Source organism: Channa argus, chromosome 8 (genome assembly GCF_033026475.1).
Source record: "Channa argus isolate prfri chromosome 8, Channa argus male v1.0, whole genome shotgun sequence".
NCBI classification, from domain to species: domain Eukaryota; kingdom Metazoa; phylum Chordata; class Actinopteri; order Anabantiformes; family Channidae; genus Channa; species Channa argus.
Window position 1 is genome coordinate 1,472,573 of NC_090204.1, and position 26,429 is coordinate 1,499,001.

The following is a 26,429-nucleotide window of genomic DNA, read 5'->3' on the forward strand; positions in this document are numbered from 1 at the left end:
ACGGAATCGTAAGAATTTTACAACTGAAATCTTTCACTTTCACATATCTACTCAACCAACTTGAGGTTAATGTATGGAGACGAGTCACGCAAGGGCAGTATTGTGTCCTTGTACAAAATACAGTAAAGTGGTGTATAAGTAATTGAAAAGGTAATGCCCTGATACAAAAAGTAACCCTGTTTTTTTTTTTTTTTTCGTGAGATAACAGCCCATGTTCTTTAAGACTTTGCTGCATTTGTAAATAAATCAACTTCCTACTTAATAAAATCTCTGTCTGAGACATGAGGATTTGGGCCTATTTTCAGAAACAAAGAAATAAATTCAGGAACTGGGGATGAGCGGATTTAGAGCAAAGCAATTTTCGTCTCTCTTTCATAAATGCATCCAATTCTCATTCCCAGTTAAGACTTGCATATGAAAAATAGATTATCTTATGCTGTTGCTACAAGTAGGGAAAATACGCTGTGAACAAAGGTCGGTCTGCAGATATCCATGGCTGTAGCTAACATCTTGAAAGATCTTAAAAGAATCCAAACAGATCTGCAAAGACGCATAACAGGAAACAATACCAACTTTGTTAGTAATATAAGAAGGCAGGTTGACTGTTGATAATGTTCAAGGGGAACTCCACCAATTTTCACCAAGTCTTTTTTTTTACAGGTTTTAACAAACAGCATTTACATCTAAAAACCTTTTGTGGTTCTAGAGGGAGCTGTGCGATATATAATAAATAAACTCTCAAGTCAAATCACTTCATGTTTCAATGTTGTTTGGTGCTGAAGATTTTAAAATGAAAAGTAATTCTATTTTTTTTTTTTATTTAAAATTGTAATTAAAGTAGGCACCAGATTTTGACACGAAACACTTTGTAGACAAAGACATCTCTAGATTTTACCACCAGGATCATTCAACCAATCTAGGAAACTAACAACGCCAGAAGAAGTGGATACTTCAAAACAAAGCTTACGTCATTTGTCAGCAAAAAAATTACTCACTGATACATCTTCCTCAGGCATGACCACAACGTTGTGCAATATAGGCTATCATTGCATATTGTGTACTATAAGGCTGGCACTGCCTCACAGCTGTATGCCTGCACCAGTAAAGTTTGTCCAAAATTAATCAGTTCATTTATGAATCCAAATGAATATGTTATAAATTGAAACTAATTTCATTAAAAGTAGTCCCACATACTGAATTTATAACAATGGGACAGTTGGACAACCCGAAAACAAAGTCTCTGGCCATGGCTGTCGTCGGTGTAGACACAAAAGGAAAATATATGAAAACAATACAAGGTACAGATTACAGTTTTTTACAGTAATAATAGAATCAATACCTGAAAGTATTGAATCAGCTAGTGGATCTGACAGTGAGCTGCAATGTTAGGTTTGATTAAAAGACTAAGTCAAAATAGTAAAAATTTTAAGTCACAGGACTGACACACATATCAGACGTACAACATTACACATATATTCTTTGATACTCTCACAGACTGAACATCACAACAGACACAAGTGGACATAAACTACAAAGTAAAATATAGTGATCATGCTAAAAATGTGTGTAAGCACTCAAAAACTTAAAATCACTGTACTTGTGTAGCTTTTTTTTACATTTTTTTTTTGTTTTCAGTCAGAAATTAAATGGCTAAAATTACAACTATGCCTAAAAAATTGTTTATTATGTAATTAAGTATTAAATTAGAAGCATCACTTTCCTACATCAACTGGCTCAAAAATGAAGCAATATAAGAGAGACAGTAGTTTCATAAAGTATGACAAAGATAAAAAAGACAAACTAAGTAGGCTTTGCACTTTGATGGCATCAAGGATTAAAGCCCTGGTTTTCTGTTGTTTTGAGTGGTTTGCAGTAAGCTGTTAATCCCCATGCTGTTACCTAAGAACCAGTAAGCGTCTATTTCTAGTAACAGGCTGAAGTAGAGGAGATAGCAAGAGAGACAAACAGGATGAGCCAATTTATTGACAACTGGAGGTAACGGGCGGATGTGACTGAGGCTGCAGTCTTGATTTAGACTGAGATGTAGTAAACTTGCATTTGTGTGTAATCAGCCCAGGACCTGCCAGTGCACCATATAACTTTAATAAGAAAGAATTTGTTGTTTTTGGTTTGTTTACCTAATTCTTATTTTCAAGTTCATTACTGCACAATACCTAAAAAAAACATAAAATGAAAAATGGTCCTTTCCACCCATCAAACTAATACATCTTAATTCTTAGTTCATAAATTTTTTATTTAATTTATTTTTACATACATGTGTAATTTTACACATTACAACGTACTAATAACAATAATTTTCTCTGAAGAGACATTTTTCTATTGTAACAGTAATACCAATGTACATAAATCTTAATTGGAACTTGCTAACCTCTGATGTCAGCATTGCCCTATTTATTGGAAAGAGTTCAAATTCAATACAAATTCCAAAAAATTTCAAAATGTACTAACAGCGTGGGTTAGATATGTAAAGTGAGAATCATTAGAATAAAAAAAACTTTATGTTGAACTCCTTGGCTTCAAATCCTTGAAATCCTATGAAATTAAATTGCAATAAATAACTTTGTGTAAAGAAAAAGGTAAAAGGCCTGAAGGTTCACTACTAAATTACTGGGCTACTTTACCACCAAGCTGCTCTAGAGACACTGACTGTTCAGAGGTGTTACAGAATGTGGCTGTGTAAGGTGTTGCCAAACCAAGTCTGACAATATCATAGTCATTTCAAGCTTTCCATTGCACTACTACGTGCCTTTTTGTTAATGACTGGCTCAGTGGTCAGAGGAAACCCCAATCCAGGATGCTGCTTCAACATCACTGTTAATTAGTCCTAAGTGAAATTGGTGGTCGTGTTAACCAAAAAGATTTCTTTATTGACAAAAAAAAATAAAAATAAAAATAAAAAATAAAAAATTCAGTCACGAAACAAGAGTTGGTGTTTTTATTATGTTTGTCTTTGATATCCTCTGCATCACCCGTTGTCTAGGTCTATTGCATTGTTTTTCTTTTAAAGATGGTACAAGAAGTTCTGTGGATCACGCAAAGGCAGACACTTCAATTTTATAACTTTTGGACACAGAGGGCATAGTAGAGATAACCACATTTATCTGGGGGAAAAAAGAGATGCATGTAGGCAATATCACTGACCTCAATAGCACACTCAATACATCTCTCTACCTAAGCGCTGACAGCATACTGGAGAGCTTGGAGTGCATCTGTGACTTTGGGACTATGGGTCACAGATGTTCCACTGAAACATAAGAAGCGCCAATATTTCCTCCGGTAAAGAGTGCAAACCGAATGGAGCAGGCCAAGAAGGATCAGCCCGTGCTATAGGCACCATAGGAGGTGGCAGAACATAGCGCTTTCTGTTTGAGTATTGCTACTGTCAAACTTTCATCTTGGAACACTGGGACTTTTAAACATTGTCTCTAACAAAGAAATGTAAAAGCTCATTTTGCTTGACTTTAACAGGATTGATAAGCTTCTTGTGTCTCCACCATGTGTGAGAGGTATATCAATAATAAAGTTCTAGGCATAAATATTTTTTTCTGTACACAAAACAGTGCATACACTTCAGGAAACCTAATGCCGCAAGAGCCAGATTTTTCTTTCCTTTGGAGGGCAGCACTTTTGTTTCTGGAATTCTGCTTTTCATTGCCATCAATGAAAAGCAGAATTACTAGGCAGTACTGACAATAACGCAAGTTATTTAATCTACATACCAAAGTACATTCAAAACGACCTAAAACCAACCTAGGGCAGAAACAAGGTCCAGGTCACCATCTTAACAGAGGGATCACTTATAGAACCTTTTCTCTCCCCCTATAAATGCATCTATTTGGTTGGTTCAGTGTAAATTATTGAAAAATGAAAATTAAGGATTATAAATTAAGTGCGAATAAATATGTCTAATATATAGATAGTACATTTTTTTTATCATAATGTCTGTCAAAATGACAGGCAGCAAGAAAGTGTAACTAGTTACAACAGTACTTTTTTGTTCTATATACAGAGTGGGCTGGTTCTTGCTTTTTGGTGCTGACTGGTATTAGAAGCGTATGTGAGTTCTTACATGCTATTTATGTAAATGCCACCCATACACTGGGTAAGTGAGAAGTACAACTCTGAAATATTTCAGCATGAATGAAATGAAAAGCAGAGCTGGGGCCTCCCCAGTGAGAAAAACAAAGCCTTTCAATAAGGCTGACCTGACATTAACGCAGCTAGTTGCCAAAATGGGTGAGAGCAGTAATATAGTTGTCAGAGCAAAGTGTCTTGGTTGAACCAGAGAACAAAATGAACAATGTCAGCAAGTCTTACACTGTGTCCTTGGGCATCACAATGTAAAACAAACATGTTTCTACGGGTCCTAGTCTCACATTTAACATTGTGTGCGGTTCACAGGAAATCTGCTGGATTCTTCAACAGTACAAAACAGGAAGAGTGAGCTTTTGTTTCAGTGGAAATCAAACTTGAGCTGAAACCATAAATGTTAAACCAGTGAAAATAAAATCACTAAAACAATTAAGAGGGCAAGAGGGCAACTTTTGGCTGGTTGTTTAGTCCAGTTCTACATGGGACACTTGGGTAGACACAAATATCCTATATATGGAAGTTCCCATCTTCAGGAACTTCTTCCTGTGTTTTCTGTCATTGTTCTGTGGTGGCCAATAGCTGCATTTTGTGCATTTTTTCCAATATATAATTCCAAATTGGGGGAAACAAAGAAAAAAGACATTCATAACGATTTTAATTTGGTGCGCAAATCAAATAATATCCCCCCAAAAAAGTTGTCAACCACTCACATTCTAATTTGTTTTTTTTCATCACACACTAGCACGACCCAGACATCACCGTTAATTTACAAATAGAGAGTTAGTCAGCTGGCTGTGTTCAACTCCGGTCGAAAATGTCCAAATCCATACTTAATCGTGTGTTTGGATGCCTCCACATATATGGGGAGGATCATGTGACCTGACATTCTCACGTTTAGCACAGATTAATAAAGACAATCTTGCACACAAGTTATGTTCAACATTTCAAAGCTAGCTGGTAGCTTAATGTGTGAGCCACAGACTATATGCAGGACATTAGCTTGATTTTTGTGCTGAGTAACAGTGGAAGACACTAACTCATGGTCCAATAAGAATAGACAGAGGTAGATCAACTATTCAGTCTAATGCAGTGCAGTCTACTAACATTTATACAGATATAGTAATATTGTTGATTGAAGAGGGTTTCAAAGCCCTGGTTAGTTACAAATCATTTAGGTAGAAATTTTCATTTAATGATTTGGACCACAGGAACCAGGGCTTTGAAACCCTCTTCAATCAACAATATTACTATATCTGTATAAATGTTAGTAGACTACACTGCATTAAATTGAAGAGTTGATCTACCTCTGTCTATTCTTATTGGACCATGTGACATTTATGTAGAATTTCCCCACAACTTTAGCAAACCTGATATTCCTTGAAATATCCCACCAATGACTCAGACAAGGAAGCCACTTAAAGTATGCATAATACAAGCAATGAATATCCAAATGTAATCTACTGGGAAAATCAACAAGGGTGAAAGTTTTGCAAAATGGAAATGTTTATATCTCTAAATGATTAAGAGCAAGACAATCATCAGGCAATAAGGAATAACATCAGAAAGGCACTAATACAGGTTATTTTAGTGCCATTATTGTGAAAGGACAGTGCCTAATTTAGGTCTCCTTGTCTCTCAGAGTTATAGATATTTATATGTTCATGACCCAAAATGTGGCCTGGCAAGATGGAAGAGCTTCACAGCCCAATCTAGCTGTGGATCACTCACCACAGTAGTAAGTCTGTATGCACCACCAGTAGGTTCAGTCAGGGCCTGGTACCATGGGCTCAGAACCTGAAACGGAATTAAATTAGGCTGCATGAGACAGTGATGATGTAATTTGTAGTTTGTACAGTACTGGTACAGTGCTGATGCCCTGGTGAACTACAGTTTCAACCCAACTCAAAAGTTACATGAAAGAAGTTTGAATCCAATTTGTTTTTTAAAAATGACAAAAATCACATGTACCTTTGCTTAATACTTTGCTAAAGCACCTTTAGCACCAATTACAGCCTCAAGTCAAGTATGATGCTACAAGTTTAGTGCACCTATTTTTGGGGAGTCTCTGCTATTCTTCTTTGCATTTCCTCTCAAGCTCCATCAGGTTGGATGGGGAGCATCACACGCCAATTTAGGATCTCTTGAGAGACGTTTAATCAGGTTCAAGTCTGAGCTCTGGCTGGGCCATTCACAGAATTGTCCTAACCACTCCTTTGTTTGGCTGGGTTTTTAGGTTTGATGTCCTGTTTAAAGAGGAACCGTCACTCCAGTCTGAGGTCCAGAGCACTCTAGAACAGGTTTTCATCAAAGATGTCTCTGTGCATTACTGCATTCATCTTTCCCCCGATCCTGACTAGTCTCGCAATTCCTGCCGCTGAAAAACTCTCAGACATGACACTTGGCATTCAGGCCAAAGAGTTAAATTTTGTTTATCATTGTCTGAGAATCCATCAGATGCCTTTTAGCAAACCCCAGTTGGGCTGTCATCTGCCTTGTACTGATGAGTGGTTTTAATCTGACTAATCGACCATAGACGCCTGAGTGGTGGAGAGCTAGTTGTTAGTTATTCTTCTGGAAGGTTCTCCTCTCTCCACAGAGAAAGCTGGGGATTTTTGAGAGTGGCCATTGGGTTCTTCGTCATCTTCCTGACTAAGGCCCTTCTCTCTCTCGATTGCTCAGTTTGGCTGACCGGCCCACTCTGGGAAGCGTCCTGATGGTTCCAAACTTCTTCCCTCTATGGATGATGAAGGCCACTAGGCTCAGTGGGACCTTCAATGCTGCAGAAATATTTGTGTACCCTTCCCCAGATCTTTGCCTGGATAAAATCCTGTCTCAGGTCTACAGACTATTTTTTGGACTTCATGGCTTGTTTTTTGCTCCGACATGGACTGTTAATTGTGGGACCTTATATAGACAAGTGTATGCTTTTCCAAATTATATCCAATCAACTAAATTTCCCAAAGGTGGACCCCGATCAAGTTGTAGGAACATCTCAAGAATGATCATTGGGAACAGGATGCAGCACAGCTCAATTTTAATTGTCATGGCATAGACCATATATACTTACATGATTTCTTTTAATACATTTGCAAAGATTTCAAACTAACTTCTTTCACGTTGTCATTAAGGGGTATTGTTTGTAGAATTTTGATGAAAATTTTTTATTTTCTTGTCCTTTTGGCTTATCCCGTGAGTTCAGGGTCGCCCCAGCAGATCATTGTCCACATGTTGATTAGGCACAGTTTTTACGCCGGATGCCCTTACTGACGCAACCCTCCCCAATTATACTGCAAACCAACACATTTAGCTACACGTCTTTTATTTCTCTAAATAAATAATATAGACTGACCTACCACACTGCCTATTAACATATTAGCAAGCATTAACAATGGTAGCATGAATGAAGAGTGTAGCTGCTGTGAGTGTGTACATATTTTGCTGATGCAGACACTGCCACACAGGTTTGTGTGCATTTGTACATGTAGCATGAAATTAAATTGCAGCCCTATAGTGCATGCCACACATTCCTGCAGATACCCTTATGTTATTCCAATAATTCACAGCTGCCAGTGGTAATATGTCTAAGAACGTAATAATATTGCAGGAAAAAGGTGGGAAAAAAGAGATCTGCTAGTGAACTATTGGAAACATTGTTAGGTTGGATTCTAAAAGGAGGGAAATGCATGTTTGTTATCACTTAAACACTGCCTGTACTTTTAAGGTCAAAGTGATCAAAATGTGAAACAATCGCTGGCTAATGTCAGGAACTGAAAGTAATAAACCCCCATACATTAGCCAGCAGTAGTAAAATAAATAGTCAGACCAATGGTCCACCTCCTCAGTCTGAGGACAGAGACGCCAAAACAAAATCAGAGCGTGTTCATTGTCAACGTTTAGAGCAGGTGGCCTTCCTAAAAGGAACACCTGGGTAATGCCGCAATATAAAAGCTTCTGCAATCAACACTTTGTATGTGAAAAAATGCTGTGATAATTATTAAGGCTGCAGAATGAGTTGGTGTTGGTGAGTTGCATAATAATGTGCATTGGAAATCACTTTTTTTCGAGCCTCCTCCTAGTTCACTGCTTCTTTCTCCTTTTTCCATGACATTGAGCCTTTCAATGGCCTTAGGAGGCCAACCATTGGTCAGTCACATGATAAGATTATTTATTTTACTACTGCTGGCTAATGTATGGGGGTTTATTACTTTCAGTTCCTGACATTAGCCAGCGATTGTTTCACATTTTGATCCCTTTGACCAGTAAAAGTACAGGCAGTGTTTAAGTGATAACAAACATGCATTTCCCTCCTCATAAAATCCTCCTCAACCTAACACCGTTTCCAATAGTTCGCTAGCAGCTCTCTTTTGAATAAAAGAGAAACAGTGAAAGTTGTGCTGAAGGTTGCCAAGTGCTTACTAGCTGCACAATGCTGTTTAGACAGTTTAAACCTTTGATCAAACAAGAAATATGAAACAACTGAGCTTTTAAACTTTGCCTGCATCAGCAACCTTACTAACAGGAAAAAATTAACGCTAATATACATCCAGAGGGACTAGCTGAGGGCTTGCTACTCAAATAACTATTGATTATTAACTGTATTAATTTAACATATGCTAATATAAACAACCTATGTCTCCAACCCTTGTGCTGCTTCTGACATAGATTATAGGAATGCAGATATAAAAGGACTCATAATTATATAAAATGTGATTGTTTTCCAGAATAAACTGCAGCAATTATTTAATTGGTACAGTGGCTGAGATAATGAAGGGCAGGGATGGATAAAATTGAGCACAAAACAGTCCCTCTAGCACTTTGCTAACCTGTTTTTTTTTTTTTAGTAGCCTTAAATGCATGATTTTGTAGCAGTATTTAAAAAAAAACTGCAGTGCATGTTACAAGGTTTTATGTTTTAAATTGCAAGGTTGCACAGAATTCACACAGGCAGCTTCACCTGCTGTCACTAAGGATCCAGAAACGGTGCCAGGTTGTGAAGACATTTTTAATGACCACCTTGGTAACACAGGATCAGGCGACCCATATCGGCCACGAAAAAGATGGCATTACAAATATTCCACGTATAACAGGTGCAAGGAGCCAAAAAGTCTTTATTATTCACTCTATTAACAGCAGCAACTACTGGAGTTTAGGCCGGGAAAGGACTCTAGTAGGCATAGCCCAAAACACAAATACTTGAAGAGGTCTTAAAAATGTATTAATGTAGTCACTAGAATGAATAGACTACCATCTTGGTACATCAATGGCTGTGTTCACTATTTGACACATTATATTCATATATTCATTAGTATTCTTAGTTATTAATACCAAATTTCCAAAACGTAAGCTGGACATATGTAGAATAAATCACACAAAACAAGCTCCAGCTCCTAGAGATTTTCTCTGGATTATCCAAAAACATTCCTGATTAATTCAAATGTTTATATTTTGGGTAAAATATTATGCATAATATGGGTTCTATAAATTTGCCAGTAACCTTCTAAAGCTGGGCCAGTTTCAGAGCTGTAATATTAAGCAACAGAGAGGATGTTTCCTGTATGTATCCAGTGATGGCCAATGAGAAAACATGCTGCCACGGTCACATACGATGTGTTTTTGTGTTTGTATTACACAATCAATAATGCACATTATTAATTTGATGCAGGTATTGCAGAGGGGTTGGTGACGCTACTGGTCAATCACTGTTTTTGCATTTGCAAATTGCGAAGTTGCAAAGTTCTCCTCCCTTTTTGTCACTGAATGGTATAAATCTAGTATAAAAACAGTTATGTTTAAAATCAAGTAGACATGGACGGTGCTGTCATAGTAATTACTAGTAAAATTACTGCTTACGTTTTAGTCTTTTTTTAGCACGTTATAATGCTTTTGCAACGTCTTTTCTGTATAAGTGGTACTGTTTTCTGTTTCTCTCTAACTTTGAATTAAATGCCTTAAATCTGTCATCTGTAGTTCAATAATCACCACAAGCATCATCAACCAATAACTGCAACATAACACTTTGAAATAGATAAAATCACAGCCTCCTGTATGCGAGGGGAGTTTATGGAATAAAGACTTTACACTAAACAACAATGCCACATCATAAACATGAAATATATTACTGAGAACAGGCTGACACCACTGATCCATGATGAGATCAGTCTTCTATTAAAACTGGTCGATGTAAAGCCTTACGACACACACCAGACTGAGCATAGATCCTTTAGATTAAACCCTGCGTTACTGATCAACACATCCAGTTATGAAGCACCACTGACCTTAGCTACTCCTCCTAATAATGTAATACAATACATCAGGGCATTACAATTATCCCATGACATTTAGCTGGAGTTAAATACACCTTGACTGTATCCCTTTAGTGAAATACATAAAAGGGTAAATGTTGTTCAAATATGTAAGAGGATACTCATGACTAACTAATAGTTGCTTATTAAGTATATTATTGTGTAAAGGTGTAAGTAACATAAAAAGGAATTGATTAAACTGTATTTCTGTTGTATAAAGTTTGTTAATCTGCACAGTTAGGTTTTATTCAACAACCTGTAGCATCTGTGAAATCACAAATTGTACCTCTTGATAAGTAAAACAGTTTCCTCTGCTGCCCTAAATATCTCTTCAAATATTGATTTAGTTACTTTTACACCTTTTACACTACCCTCTACAAGAAGTATGTTACATTCTGTAACATTCTGTTTCTAACAACCTACGTTGGAGTTAAGAGGAGACAAACACAAATACAGAGAAGCTAACAATAACCAACACCAACAATTGATCAGCAGCAGCACCACCCTCCAATGACACACCTGGATTACTCACACAGCTTCATACCTCTCACCCTCAAAGAAGTAGATGTGAATAGACATATACAATAGTTTAAATGGCGGAATCCCCGGACTCTGTCTCCTGCTCCACCATGAAGCACAGTGCCAATCAATTTTCTCCAGTGTTTACAGACATTTCTAACTCCTCGCTAAAGACCTGCAATATACCAGCCTGCTTTAAGACCTCGCCCCTAAAATGGTGAGGATCACGGGACCTAATGATTACAGACCTATTGCCCTGGCTTCTGTGGTCATAAAGTCTTTTGACTGCCTTGTCTTGTCCCACCTCAAGGACATTGCAGACCCCCTTCTGAACCCCCCCGCAGTTCAACAGAGCAAACACATCTGTAGAAGATGGTGTAAACATGGCCCTCCACTTCATCTGCCAACATCTGGACTCCCCACGATCCTACGCCAGGATACTGTTTGTGTACTTCAATACAATCGTTCCAGCTCTCCTCCGAGACAAGCTCTCCTAGCTGAACGTGCCTGACTCCATGTGCAGGTGGATTACACACTTCCTGACAGACAGACAGCAGTTTGTGAGGCTGGGGTGAGTCTCTGACTCAATGAGCATCAGCTCTGGATCCCTCCCAAGCCTGCGTTCTTGCTCCTCTGGCCTCATCTCTGATTGAGACAATTCAGACTACAGGATTGAGTTGGCCTGTCTGTCGCAGAAAGTGTTATTGTTTTCTCCTTGACTTAGATTTTTGCTGCCTTGTACCTCACTTGTAAGTTGCTTTGGATAAAAGCGTCTGCTAAATGACTAAATGTAAATGTCTGGTGTCATGGTGCAGCATGAACAACCTGAAGCTTAATGTTCTCAAGACAGTGGATATCAGTGGACCCAGCCCACCTCCCACCTGTCATCCTCTGGGACACTCTGGTGACCTCTCTCGAGTCCTTCCACTTCCTGGGCACCATCATCACCCAACAGCTCAAGTAAGATGGACACCAGGATGGACAGCAGAGGCTGTACTTATTGCGGCAGCTTAAGAAGTTTCACCTCCCTATGAAGATTTTGGTGAGTTGCGGATTTTATGTGTGTCTCCCACCTTTTGCATTTTGACTTTACATTTTAGATTATGCATTGGCACCTGACACCAAGACAAATTCCTAGAACTATTAAATGTTCTTAACTGTGCCTGGCAATAAACAGATTCTGATTCTGATACCTTCCTTAAATTACAAAAAACAAGCAAGTATATAGGGGCTTGGAGAAAAAAAGAGACACCAACAGTGCAGACACTATTCAGCACCCCTGTCTGAACGTGCTGACCCAGAATTCAGACATTTTCGAGACTCTGTCTGGGGTGGGAGTACGTGTGAACACAAACACCCAAGTCTGTTGGCCCTGATATTACCCAGACTTTACCCAGCCAGCTCACTAGTGCAAAGTCCAAATTATCTCCACCCAAGCTCATTTGTGAATACAGGAGGTAATACTCTGGAGGATTCTCCAAGCGTGAGTGGGAGTGATGATGATTTCCATTTCCTGTGACTGCCGCAAAACTGGGCAAACACAAACAACAAAGATGAAGAACTCATTCATTCACCCGAAAGCGACAACGTCAAACTGGACGGAAAACGAAATTCGTGAACTTCTGTCAGTAAGGACAGACCTGGAAATCGTCAAATAAATACAAAAAAAACAACACAATATTCTGTGGTATACAACCAAATTACAAAGCAAAACAATGTCGCTTCCGCAGCTTTGTTTTTGTGTCATGTCCTGCCCCCTGGTCAGAGTGACCAAGTATACTCTGTGTAATTGGGCAAGGGCGTATTTCTTTACAAGCGAGAACACATCTCACACTCCAAATTATGGCTACATGTCTGCAAGGGCAACTCCAGACAATGTCAGGACCTGATTCCTGACATTCTCTAGAGTTCATGTCTGAAACAAGCACTAGTATTATGTCATTTGTAATGCACTTTAGTGAATAAACGAATGAGCTTGCAGTATTATCACTACTGCAAATGTGAATGCATACAAAAGCACATCCTGTTTGCTTTACAAAAAAAATGTTTAGGTCTACTGTTGATACAGAACATAGAAATTAATGAATTGCACACTGCACACTTGCTTATAGATCCTGGAACAGATAGGGAAAAATGAGCTACCACATTTGTTTGTCAGCATGAGACTGTTTCTAAAAGCCACAAGGTTCTAACACAAAACTTTGACGGCGCAGGCTACAGGGTGGCCCTGCTGGGAAATCTTGCAGTATGTGCTCCTTTTGCACCAGTGGTGAAGCTGCAGCTGCAGCCCTCTGAACCATAGTCACAGACGCACTCCAAGTCCCCCAGTCAGCACCTAGGTCGCAAAATGTGTTAGGTGCGGTTTTGAGGTCAGTGATGAAGCCCTAATTCACAGAAGATAATTTTTTTTCCCCCACTCAGATTTAGTTACCTCTGTGTGCAAAATTAATAGGGCTACACATCAACCTGCTTGTGATTCCACTGAACTGAATCTTATAAGGCAAAACAACCCAAAGGTAAAGCCAGCTCCTTTTGCAGGTCATGTGGGCGAAATTAAATACAAGAATAGAAAAAGGTAACGCAGCAAACTTCATAGGGATTTGAATCACTTAAAGTTACAGTAAACTGCCATTAGTTCTCTAATTTGTAAAAATGACAAACAGCCTTTAGATTTTTTTGTCTTTGAAACTTGGTTACATATCTGAATTCTCTGGCAGAAATCTTCGTGGGGAAATCAGATTTCCCTGACACTTATCCCCGATTTTCAAATCCAGCTTTCCTTTGATGAAGACAGTTAAGCAATTAGCTTTCCAGAGAAAGCACACTGTAACCTGGTTACACACCAGTTATTATTTAAGGGTTATATTGATGTTGACTGAAAATAAATATCCCATGATAAGATTAATTCATATTACCATTTCTAGTATACATACTAATAGAAAATGCCCCCAAATTTAATCAAGAGCTCCACAACTGTAAGGCCAAAATGTGAGCTCTACAGGGGAAATATGGGAGAATTATGAAATAAAGTTAGATAACCTGTTTCCAAACTCAGGCCAGATTGAGATAGGAAAAACTCAAGCAACAACAAAAAGTACAATTTGTATTTCCATGAAATGAAAATTCCACATTAGAGAGTGACTGACACCCTTATAATAAAGAGTGAGTGAACAAAAATGCTATTGAAAACATTCTGATAATAAAGTGCATTACCCCTATTTTACTCAGCAGTACTAGGCCACCTACTCATTTGGGAAGCTTTGAAGCCAGTGTGAGCCAGTGTTTCAAGTACTTTTTCTGTCTCTTGGTGAGAAGTCTTGTATACAATGTACAGTGAAGTCATCTGTTTTCCCACAACAAATTACTCTCTGGAATAAACTTTCCAAATAACATTTCACTTTAACCCCCAAATTGATTATTTTTACTTCACTGCACTGTGGCCAAGTAACTAGCAAAGGTCATAAAGCTCTATGTTCCTAACTGACATATTCAGCCTCGAGTGACAAAAAACATTTTCTCTCTGTACTGGATAAATGGTCAAATTAATTAACAATTGAATCAATACTAACGACGATGGTAAGACACTGATTTCATGAAACTTTTGATTGTATAAATTTCAGTTTGTGACACAAAACTAAAATGAACATTTCTTTTTGCGTGGCTCTAAGAATTGAAATTATTTCTGCTTTTTCTTCTAGGTGTTAGCAGTTGTGTTGATTGTACTGAGATTTGTTTGACATGGTTAGAAAGGTGAGGGAGTTTAATATAATACCAAACATGTTGCTGTGATATGAAAAATGTACTCACACACATCACATTTCAAATGTCACTGTTCCTCCCATTTAAAACATGCTATTTTAGGACATATACATTCCCACTGTTGCTTTTGAGGCAAAGTGCACACTGTATACATTTAGTTTACTTATTGCGAAACACCAACTTTTGACCTTTCCAAAATGGCGAAACACACAAGTTGACTCCCTTAAAATGATTGCATGCAGCCAATCATTTTACTGTGACTTTATGTGGAAAGGGCTAACTTTAAACTTTTGTCAATGAGAAACGACATCCGTGTCATTCTGAAATTTTAGTCATGCTAAATGTCCACAATGACAACTCAATGACACAATGGCGAAAATCAATCATGTGACAAAACAGCACTACTATGAGCTAAACAGCTAGACTCAGCATTCCCCAGGCAGTGCTGCAGCCGCAGTCCAGCTGCAAAGTGGCACTCATGTTGGCGCCACTCTACTGGAAGCTGTAGAGAGCCCACTGTCCTTTTGTCGTTTCTGTCTGGTAATACAGGGACACCAGCTGTACTGGGGCGTTTCCAGCTGTCAATGAGCAAAGCGTGTGTTCCAGTCACAGTTTACTATCAAATGAAATGCCTCCGGTTCAATCAGACACACTTGAATCAAGGAACTGTAAATGTATAGTGCACAGTTATACATTTAGATCTGGAAAAGGCTGTAACCTGTCTGGAAGAGGTGTAGGGGTTGAGCTGGGAGAAGTAGTCCCTCCCTTACTAAACATATATGAACATTAAATAATAGTTACATAAACAATACTAAAAATAAAGCACAGAAGGAGGGGGATTCACTGATGGAGAGCACTCCAGCAGCAAACAGCATTTGCATAAGTGGTTTAGTAACATGGCAACAAGTTTAAATGTACTTTTGTGGTATCAACTACTGAACAAAACAATAGCTGAATATATTTTGCAAAAGGGTCCAATGAAACTGATTAGCTTCCTGTGTTCCCAGCATGGGATCATAGAACAGAATCTTTTCTATGATGGCTCAAAAAGGCTCTACTTCTGCAAACACACCTAGAGCGGATTTCAAATTAATTAAATTGATAGTATCTGGGTGTGTTATGCAACAAGGGGCTTTTTTCTTAAACTTCTCGTGTCTGAGAGGATGCACACAGTCCAAGAGTATATAGTAGGGCTGAGCAATGGCCAAAAATAGTCATAATTTTTCATATCAAACTTTACAAAATGAAACACTATTAAGGAGAAGCTTATGTATGTTACAAATCGGCTTAAACTGAAGGTATAACATTACATACGGTGTCTGTATTCTACTTCATCTGACTCGCCCTATTTTTAAAGATTTATTTAATCTAAACACTAGACGTCCTGGTTCATCTTCAGAATATGGTTAAATTAATGATGTTAATGAAAACAGAACTTAATGGGGGCCTGGTGATCAGTGGGTTGAGAAGTGGGCTGGGATGCATAAGTCTGCCAGATCAAATCCAAGCCTACTCACGAGGGATGTCTGTGAGCGAGACACTTAATGCTCCCCAGGCGCTTGTGGCTGCCCACCGCTTCTCTCAGAGGGATAGGTTAAATGCAGTGATTGAATATCATTGTAAATGTCCTTACTGATGACAATAAAGCTTCTTTAACTGTTCACTTCACAGAGTTAAACTACAGAACCTCTGTTTACTTTTGGAAGCAGCAGTGTTACAGAGTGAAGCATCCTCTCTTACTAACAATCTATAGCACCTTTCAGATTTGTACTGGAATCCTAACATTCTCTTGACTCTGTCAGAAGGAGAGTATGTGTGAATGCAAAGATGCTTGTGACACTATTCAGACTTTATGCTTGGATATTTTATCCCCCCAGTACAGTCTGTATTATGTGCGTGAACTTCTGCATGTAGCACACTGCTGTGTCCTGAATCGTCAGGAGGAATAAAAGGCAAATAGAGTACCCAGAGGAAACTAATGCAAGCAAAGGGAGAACATGCAAATTCCACACAAAAAGCCTGCAGCTAGAAGGTAGATTTGAACTGGGGACCCTTAGCTGTAAGGCAGTAGCTCTAAACCCTCACCACCATGCTGCCTGGTTTGTCATTATAAACAATAAATCCAGTGGTCATCATTGACTAAAAATAAAAAAGTCAGGTAAACAGTTTATATACACTGCCATTTGCTAATGAAAAGTATCTGGGGTAACACATTTTCTTATCTCAGTATCTAAACTCAGAGTTACTTGCCAGTGTGCCTAAATTATTTTACATTTTCACACTGTCCCTCAAACACTGTTTTATCAAATTAATTATTGTCGCTCTCTTTGGACTATGTGCCTGTTAGCCTGGCTGTCTGCAAACACTGCCAAAGATTGTGTTTTTACTAAAATACTTTACACACTTGAATTCAAAACTGACTTAAGGCTATAGTCAAACAGCTGTTATTCATTATTTGATTGAAAGTCTAAATAAATACATATTTTTTTTTAAAAGGAGTCATCTCCATTTTGTCTAATTCATTTGGTGAGTAAACTGAGAACTGGGACTTTCCCAGAGGTTTGGGTGGAAGCTGTAGGGTACAAATAATTGCATCGGTCTCTGTAAAAGGGTAAACTTCAAAGCCTAGTTGGTGGGGGAGGGGGCACCATGCACAGAAGCCTTCTTCACAGTGTTGAACTTGACCCCTGGGGTTACCACACAAACTGGGACTGCTGTCAACTCTCTGTGTGTGTGTGTGTGTGTGTGTGTGTGTGTGTGTGTGTGTGTGTGTGTTTTAGAACTTCAACCTGTTCAAGAATTGTTTTGCAAATTTGTTGCAGAACAATATATTGCACCGAAAACTATCAAAATATTTTTGTTTGAAACCTTATACAGCATATTAATGCCTTCACAACTCCAGTAGGTCATACTGAGATTTTATCTTACTTGCAAAAGACTTGAAATAAATGCAGATGTTCAATGTCTCAGAGGGCTGACACAGAGATCCTAACATTCTTTTTATAGCAGCAGCCCAGAATGGAGATAAATCAAATTCAAAGTAAACCTTATCTATACAAGTGCATGTTTGTCCTAAGCAGGGTCAAGGGTGGCTGGAATCTATCCCACCATGCAATAGGTGGCCAAGATACTGGCCATTATAACCAGCCATCTGCAGCAAATTCAAAATAATGACCTTCTTACTGTAAATTCCGATACTAAAGTAAACTCCAACATCATCTTCAGGACCTCACAAAGGTCCACATAAGACCAAAAAACACAACCATATGCAGAAATTCAACATGCACATAAATTTTGAATTACAAGATATACTGCCCTTGGGCCAGGTTTAGATTATACATTAATTTAATTTGATAACAATGGTAAAATTAGGTGATCATAGAGTGAAGAATTTGGGCAATAACTTAGCTGAGAAATACCAACTAAAACCTGGTCAGATACAACCAATGGTGTCAAGGACTGACTCTGTATATGCTTCTGTGTTTTTTTTTCTATGCAAGCATTCTCCATTTTTAAAATTATACAAAGGTTGTAATGAGTAGATTGCTAACATACTTTTAATGGCAGTACTTAATGGGTTGTTTCTATTTCTTTTTTACTCTGTTATGTTATGCACATGTTATCATAGCTTTCCCAAAACATTCCTGTTTCACAGTTCCATCTTGGGTTTATGTATAGTTATCAGTATGAGGAGCCACATCGCATTTTTTTTCTTTTTTGCTTAACCACCTTTACATTTCTGACTCTTGCTGGTCAAATGTGTCATCTAGTGGCATGTTGTGTCTGGCTGATGTGTATTTAATAGTTGGTCAACCGCAGAGGAGTATGGCATTAACAAATAAGCTAATCTAACCAAACATGAGTAGAAAAGAAGTAATATTGGTTTTGGCAATTGTATGGTGATGTGGACAATATGAATAATTTGGAAAATGACCAAAGATATCCCTTAAGTAAGACACCATTGATAATGTCTTATTGTAAGTTCAAGATCTGATTGAAACGTTTTTATAGCAATGCTATAAATGCTGATAACTGCTAACTGACCAACCCAACTGCCTCTGAGATACAAATTATGAAGACATGAAACATGAATCAGGTACCTATTGTACACCAGGATTAGTGTCTCCCCGGTTTTTCCAGGGAACTTAAATTCACAGATTTATAGTAATTGCTTAAATGTCTCATATGATACCCAGTTGACAAGTTAATTTACAAAATGTTCAAATTCTTTGTTTCTACTGACCTGAGTGCCACACATCCACGAGAGTAGTACGAATAGAAGCATATTTGCATGTGATAAACAGTGATCATTTTTTAAAAACAGGTTTATGTATTATGATTACATTATGTTAAGAAATTCCCACACTACAATCTCCAACTCAGTGATCAATTTTGTGGTTGAACTTTGTGGTAATATTGTACTGCACCGGGTTGAAAATGTGTTTTGCCACATTACTCCTCAACATCAACATTACAATGCTTAGTATTGTAATTCTATGGACAGGGCTTGGGTCTGATATGTGCCGTGGTAAATTGCTTTTTAGGGGATTGTGTTGATTTTATGGCCACAATGTAACTTATTTCCAAAGTAATTTAATCTACTTACTGAACCACTAACTGACATTAGCAAAATGACTCACAAATTGTGCGCTGATTGTAGAGACAGTTAAATAATACTAAGAATTGATTGCGAATATTATTCCATATGTATGCACAGGTACAAAATCTAGGTCTGTTCTATGTTGGTGTGTCTCTATCTCACGTCAGGCCATTACCTAACTAAGGAAGACATTTTCACTCACTGCACTTCTTTGTCCATTTTGTCTTTCCCTTTTTCAATTCACAACACTGACAAGCACCAGTTACATAACTGTACTACTCTACGTCTCTTCCTCTGTGATTTAATAAGGCCAAATAATCAATGTGTGCTGTGTAGATAACATGACTCAGCTGCCTGTTCTGTAACTAACCATATTCCTGTACTAAATGTTTGCTCTAACAGAGCATTACAGGGACAATTTAGTATATCCAGTACATACAAACTGTTCACATTATACTTTAAAAACCATCCCATTCACATCTAGTTTTCCTCTGTGTGTAAATTACGAAGTTAAGCTGTTCCATGCATCATTGTTTTCCCAATTTCTTCCTGCAACAGCTCAGAAAAAGGAATTTAATTACAGGTGAACATTTCATGTTCCTATTGTTTGTCTCCAAAATACTGAAAAACAGAGCCATATTTCTTTACTGCTAACATTGCTAATTTTGTGCATGCTAGCTAGAACAAATGAGTAAACATATAGATTTTGTATATCACGATACAAAAATTTCATCAAATGTATTGCTTGGTCTCTCTGTCTTTTCATGCCACCATTTGTCTAAATCAACTGCGTCTCGGTGTCATTAACTCTAATGACACCGAACAGTGGGCAATAGTGAGCTAATTGCTGCTTGGCACCAAACTGTTCTAGAACAAAGAAGAGAGATTACAACACCTTTGGATGTGCTAACAAAAGGAATATTTGTGCTTTATTAGGGTTTCAAAACATTGGTTTTCATTTTCCACTCCAATACAATAGTCGGGTGGCAGTTCCCAAGTGAGAACTAAGTTAAAACCAAATGATCACAGACATACACTGTTTAAATTTGGGAGTTGTGCATATCGAGGCATTTGCAAACGGTTTTTAGTCAACTTTGTCCTTTTTGTTTTCAAAATAATTACACAGACTGCATTATTTTGCCTTGCTTGATATTGCACGTCTCACACAGTGAATATTGTGCATGTGCACATTGCAATGATGAATGATGATGCTGAAATTAAATATCATACAGCCCAAGGGAGAACCAAGTTTTGCAAAAGTGTATCCTGTTTGTTCTCTCATCTTCGTTGGCGACTATCCCAAATGTTAAACCAAAATGTTAAATCCCTACCCTGAAACAAGATCCTACAGAACATTACTGGATTCCCTAACAACAGTTGGACTTTCCACGCTACTCAGTCTTTTTGTTATAATGCTGCACATAATGATGGTTAAGTTGGAAACGGTAAGCCGGTCTGAATCTAACTCCAGGGGTGCTGCAAAGCCAGCTCTTATTCATGAAGATCAGTGGACAAATCTTAAAGGTCTGACAAAGCTTTAATTTGTGCAAGTGTTGTGCACTTTGTTTACAAGCCAGGCTATACGTGGTTGTTTTTACAACCTGTTTTTTCCCATCCTGGTAACCTGCTTTTCGTGACACACTGCATACACATTCGCAGTGATCAGCTTTCCCTCGTTTTTATGTAATTTACATTATTGTACAGTTTCTGCTGGAATCAAGACACTCCAGATTAAAACCTAACCTTTAACCCTACCTTTATAAACCTATCAATGTCACTTGAGTCATTAACATAAAAAGTTGAGTCTCCATTTACAGAAAGACTTTGCTTATATATAATAGTAAATGTATATTCTGAGTATGACTTTCACATGTCCATAACAGCCTTCCAATCCCTGTAAATGTTCCATGTATTGCTGCAGCTGGGCATGGAAGCCTAGTTTAAGCCTGTCATTGTTTGATGAATTCTGATACTAAAGACTGGCGGGGTTAGTAGAAGGAATGTTTGGCTTAGAGAAGGTATTGTTTTCTCATTACAGCCTTGGAGCATCAACACGAAATTGAAAAAAAAAAAGAGACACACTAAGAAAGATTTTTGCCTAGTATAAAACATCTGTTTCTGGATGTGGTTTCCTTGGGAATTAAAATGAGAGAAACACCTTTTTAGCATAATTCGCAGCCAAGAACTATAGCAAAATCCAAAATAACAACCAATCAACACTTCTCTGGCACAGCTAACAATAACCAATACTGATTTATGGCTTAACAAAAGGTAGGATTGCTTGGTGGGTATTGATTTGAATTGGTTTATGATGTACCTAAACAATTTGGTGTATTTTATTCATGATATAATTTAAAATAAAAATCAGATCTTTTATACATATTCAAAATTGTTGTTTTTAACTCAAACAGGTAACAGAATATGGAGGGATCCACAGTTGAGTGCAAAAATTTGCATCCTCTTACTTTGAAATGGCAAAAAAAAAAAATTTTTTTTTTCCATCAACATATTTATTGCACAATTAGCTAGTACACATGTTCCGTCATCACCAGAAGTAACAAAAATGGTGTAAGTGTATTAAAATAAAGTTATAAAGAAAACTATAGTTTTCACTATTACTATAGTATAACTATAGTATAGTTTGCCCTTTATGAAATGATCTCTAATACTTTGTGTGTCTTCCCTTTGCTTTTATAACCTCCCGAAAGCTCTTTGTGTCCTTTTGGGTGTAATTTTAGCCCATTCTTCATGGCATCATTTTTTCAAGTCTACCAGATTGATTAGTGCCCTGCCATGTACAGCCTTCAAAACTATTCATAGGTTTTCAGTAATATTTTAGTCTGGAGACCAGAAAGGCTGTGATAATACATTCACCTTATTCTTTTTACACCAATTTTAATTTGCTTTAAATTCTACTGATAATGGGCTGCATTTATGTATCCTTCCATTTATTTTATGCAGAGCTGCAGTGCCTTAAGCAGACATACAATCATCAACACACCTGACTGTGGGAGTGGTGTTACTCTACTCATAGGCAGTTTACTTCCCACATACATGTGCAAATTATGAACAAATACTTCAACTCTGGTGAACAATCTATATTTCATGTGCCACTATGACCCTGATCTGTTTTACACTAGGGCTCAAAAATTGCACAGGCCTCGCCACTTTGTTTGTCTGTAATGCCGATAGAGTAACCAGTAGCTATGAAGAACTTCAAATACAAAATACATGACTTTGATTTCAAACTAATTAACTACTATAAACAAAAAAGATGTGAAGCTGTGGTCACTACCACAACAATAATAGTCCATGTCCACCAGTCTAACATAACTGGATTTAGGTTTCTGGTAAAGTGCCACCTGAATAAAGTCACCAGGCTTTTGAACTAGTAGCTTTAGGTAAACTGTCTTCCACCCTTCAATATATATTTACGCATATGTTTCTTATCTCACTTTAAACGCCTGATTTTTTACAGTGGAGTACCTCATTAAATACCATGCGAAACCTACAGTTTTAACTAAGTCAATGTGAATGTCAATACCATGGAGATACCACTTATTTTGTCAGCAATTAACAACTACAAAGTATATGTGCGAGTGGTCACAAAAAATACTTGGTTCCTTCTGTTTAGGAGGTTTCTGCACTTGACACACTGAGCCAACCTCAATGCAGGGGTGCAAACAAAGACCTACACATGTGTTGCCTCTCATCTTCTGATTAGAGCACTTGAGTACACCACCCAAGTCTGACAGCCAGCTGAATGCCAACATGCACATATTTTGGGTTGCTGTTGGAAAGGAAATTACCTATGATACTAATGCCAAAATAACAACAACAACCAACGAGATAAACTATTGTTATCATAGAGTTGAAAAATACACACGAAATAATCACCCAGTTCAACCAGTCAAAAACTGGTTGTTCAGATAAAGCCAACGATTTCTGACAAACAGCACAAACTACAGGCCACCACTGACCACAAATACTCCATGCTGTTGGTTTGGGGGTCTCGTAAAATGAATGTGCTGTATATAAATAATGGTATGAGCAGTCGTTCAACTCAAACAATGAATGAAAAAAAAATGCAATGTTGTTGTTGTTGTAACCATAGAGTAATGTGTAATAATGCATGCCAAGGTATTCCAGTATATTTCATAATGAATTCAGCACCTCTTAGCCATCAGGATACGTTTGCATACATCTCCACATATATTTTTAGATAAGCAAGTGTAAATTAGCTTCACTATTTGACCAAAGCCAAACAACACATATGCAATCATGTGGGCAACAAGCCAAAAGAAATAACCAGCAGTAACTACAACTTATGCGCTGAAAAACAATTTTTAAGATTTGTAATTCAATTAATGTCTACAATGGTCTTTCTCAATTAGCAGTCTTTTCCTCCAAGTATGACTGAACAGAGTCTATAACCAACCTTTTCCTTCCTAGCACAGATACTCAAGGCTGATCTTGGACTGGTACATTGTGTCATTGAGTTGAGCTTCACAAGGTTGGCAAGTGGCCCTGCTGAGTGTGTGTGTGCGTGTGTGTATGTTTGTGTGAAGAGTGTAAGTGTGTGTGTGAAGAGTGTAAGTGTGTGTCTGTTCACCCATCCCCCACACCGCCTATGGCTTTGGAGCAACCAGCTGCACTCTAGTAAGCTCTGATTAAGATTGACATGATGTAATAATAACAATAATAATAAAATATAATAAGCAGTGGGGCACTTATAAACTTTCTATATGCTACAGTCAAGCTTACATTAAACTCTGGTAATAACTATGGGCTTGTGAAAAATAACATATCAAACTGTAGTGTAACTAGGGAAGACAATGCTAACTTACATAAATACTTAAAAACTTACAAACACAAGTAAAGTTTATTCAAATAGAAAGGTAATAAAGTACGCATTCATTAATATAAATCTAAATTAACAAAAATAAATCTACACATAACTAAAAAGTTAGACAGCTGGGTCAAACAAAATTAAATTCAGTCTTCATTAGAAGACAGCCTGTGGTATATTTTGTAACTGATTTATTCTGATTGAGATGGTGGAAGGAGAAAAAAAAAAAAAAAAAAAAATCACCAAAGTGGTTTTAATTCAAAGCTACCAGGAGTTGCAGGAAGGAAGGGCGCGCTCACAAAATTACAAACCACGCATACACGCACACTGCGCGCGCGAGTACTCACGCGCTGACGCTGCCCATCCCCCACATCTGAAAGAAAATAGAAAAATAAACGCTCGAAACAGCGCAATAACGCACCCAAACCGTGTACAGGCAGTCACATTTGAACATTCCACACGGGGGGATCATTTATAATGGCAATAGTAACGTAAAAGACGGTAATCACTCACCAGAAGCTCCAAATCACACAAGGGGGGTGCTTCTCCTCTGTGCTCCTAATATGGAATCTCCTCCTCCACCACCACCGTTGTTTTCTAGCTCTAATTAAACCTCAAAAAAAGCGTTATAACGGCCTTCAGACCCGGCCAACCGACGCTGGAAATCCCCAATGACCGATGTGTTGTGGATACACGGGCATATATAATGATAAATCCCCTTAAAAATGAGCTGGATGGACAGTTGGGTCTAGATTGTAAGTTTGCTCGCTAGTAGAGAAAAGAGCCAAACGGTTCAGTAGCAGCCAACGGCTTCAGACTGAAACACAGAGCAGCTGACCCGCCAGGCGAAAATGAGGTAGGCCTGAGCTCCGCTCTGCAGGAAGCACATTCTACTCACATAAACATCAAAATGGGTGTCGCAGTATGGAAAAGAATAGTGTAGTAAGACAGGGGTTGACGGTACTTCTTCGAAAAACAACCTAAAAATATAATAGATTAAAATTTATTTTAGACGAATTTTTTTTTTCAAAGCACTAATATATATGTAAAACACATGTATTTTTAGATTGCAATTGTCTACGTGTTAGTTTTGCTTTTAAATTCGAAAGGGACTGAATAAGGAAGACTACATATTTATATACCAGTGTTACACTAAAATAATTTAATGTAGTTGTTATATGTGATATTTAAACAATCTCGCTGTCTATATTAATGGTAAATAGTTTTTAGTTTATGATAGTTTGAGTTATGTTAGAATATTTGCAAACTTAAATTATAGTTTTATTGTTAAGCATTAATCAGTGATCCGTAATTGGAGGGGGGGGGGGGGGGCAGATTCACTGGACTTTGGTGGTGGGACATGTGTTATCATAAGATGCATAACTGTGCCCAGCAAGTTAAAATAAGTCAACAGAAAACAACATTTTGTGCAAAAGGAGTTTTACTGTTAACCTTAATACTCAGTGTAGATATTTAGTATCAGTGGCTAAGTTTTTAATCCAACAGTGGAAAATAGTTCAAATACCAGAGAAGGTGCAGCTTAGGGGCAGTGTGAGGGGCATCATTCTAATATAAACCACATGAAACGGGCAAGAGCGAGGGGGGCTTTGCTAGAGCAATGCAAGAGACGCTCAAAGACATAAACAATGACAAATATACAACTACTCATGTGTTCAAATATGCATTAACTGAAAGCATATGCTCAGCAACAGCCACACACTGCAGATAAGGCCCAGCTGAGACAGACACACAAACAAAACGCCCTGGGGTGGTGTAGCTTTAAAGTGGCTGTTACAGGAGAGTGGGGGATGGGTAATAACTCTTTACACATAAGTGTATTTCCTCAGCCTGTACTTTCACATGCCTGAGGAGGTGTGTCGTACAAGAGGCCTCCTACAAATGTGATGGGTGTAATCATTTCAGTCTGTTCTCATTTAAAAACAATAATGGCTGTGTTTGCATTTGTCTGTTGTGAAAGGAAATACAAAATACCACAGCAGTGGCGAGTCATTGTGCTGCTCTTGTGGTAACACAAAAAGAAGAAGGAGACAAAAATGATGTACAAAGATCTCGAGTATGACAAAAGGTGAGAGGAGACACCTTGGGGTGAATCAGTCCTCTGTCAATGTAACGACTTTCCGGAAAACCACACTACATCTATATGAAGCAGTCGGCCTCTGTTCATTCTGCAGCAAACACACCACCTCCACTGCAATTACTGACTGTTTACTTTGTTAGTCTTTAATGAAAAATCTGATTGTAATAACCTACGGCTGCAAATTCAACA

General features: G+C 37.9%; 1 protein-coding gene across 4 annotated transcripts in view; it reads right to left on the reverse strand.

Annotated features, from left to right (window-relative positions):
• The window catches only part of tbl1xr1a (TBL1X/Y related 1a), a 40,879-nt gene extending 15,920 nt beyond the window's left edge, over positions 1–24,959 (reverse strand). Inside the window, exons 1-3 of one of the 4 annotated variants that reach the window (XM_067513176.1) lie at positions 24,656–24,959; positions 24,490–24,515; positions 5,842–5,907 (exon numbers count right to left, since the gene is read on the reverse strand). The gene's annotated coding sequence lies outside the window, so the exon portion shown is untranslated. The remainder of the gene's footprint in view (positions 1–5,841; positions 5,908–24,489; positions 24,516–24,655) is intronic. The other 3 variants (XM_067513175.1, XM_067513178.1, XM_067513177.1) reach the window with 3 other exon arrangements.
• Between the last annotated feature and the right edge of the window lie 1,470 nt (positions 24,960–26,429).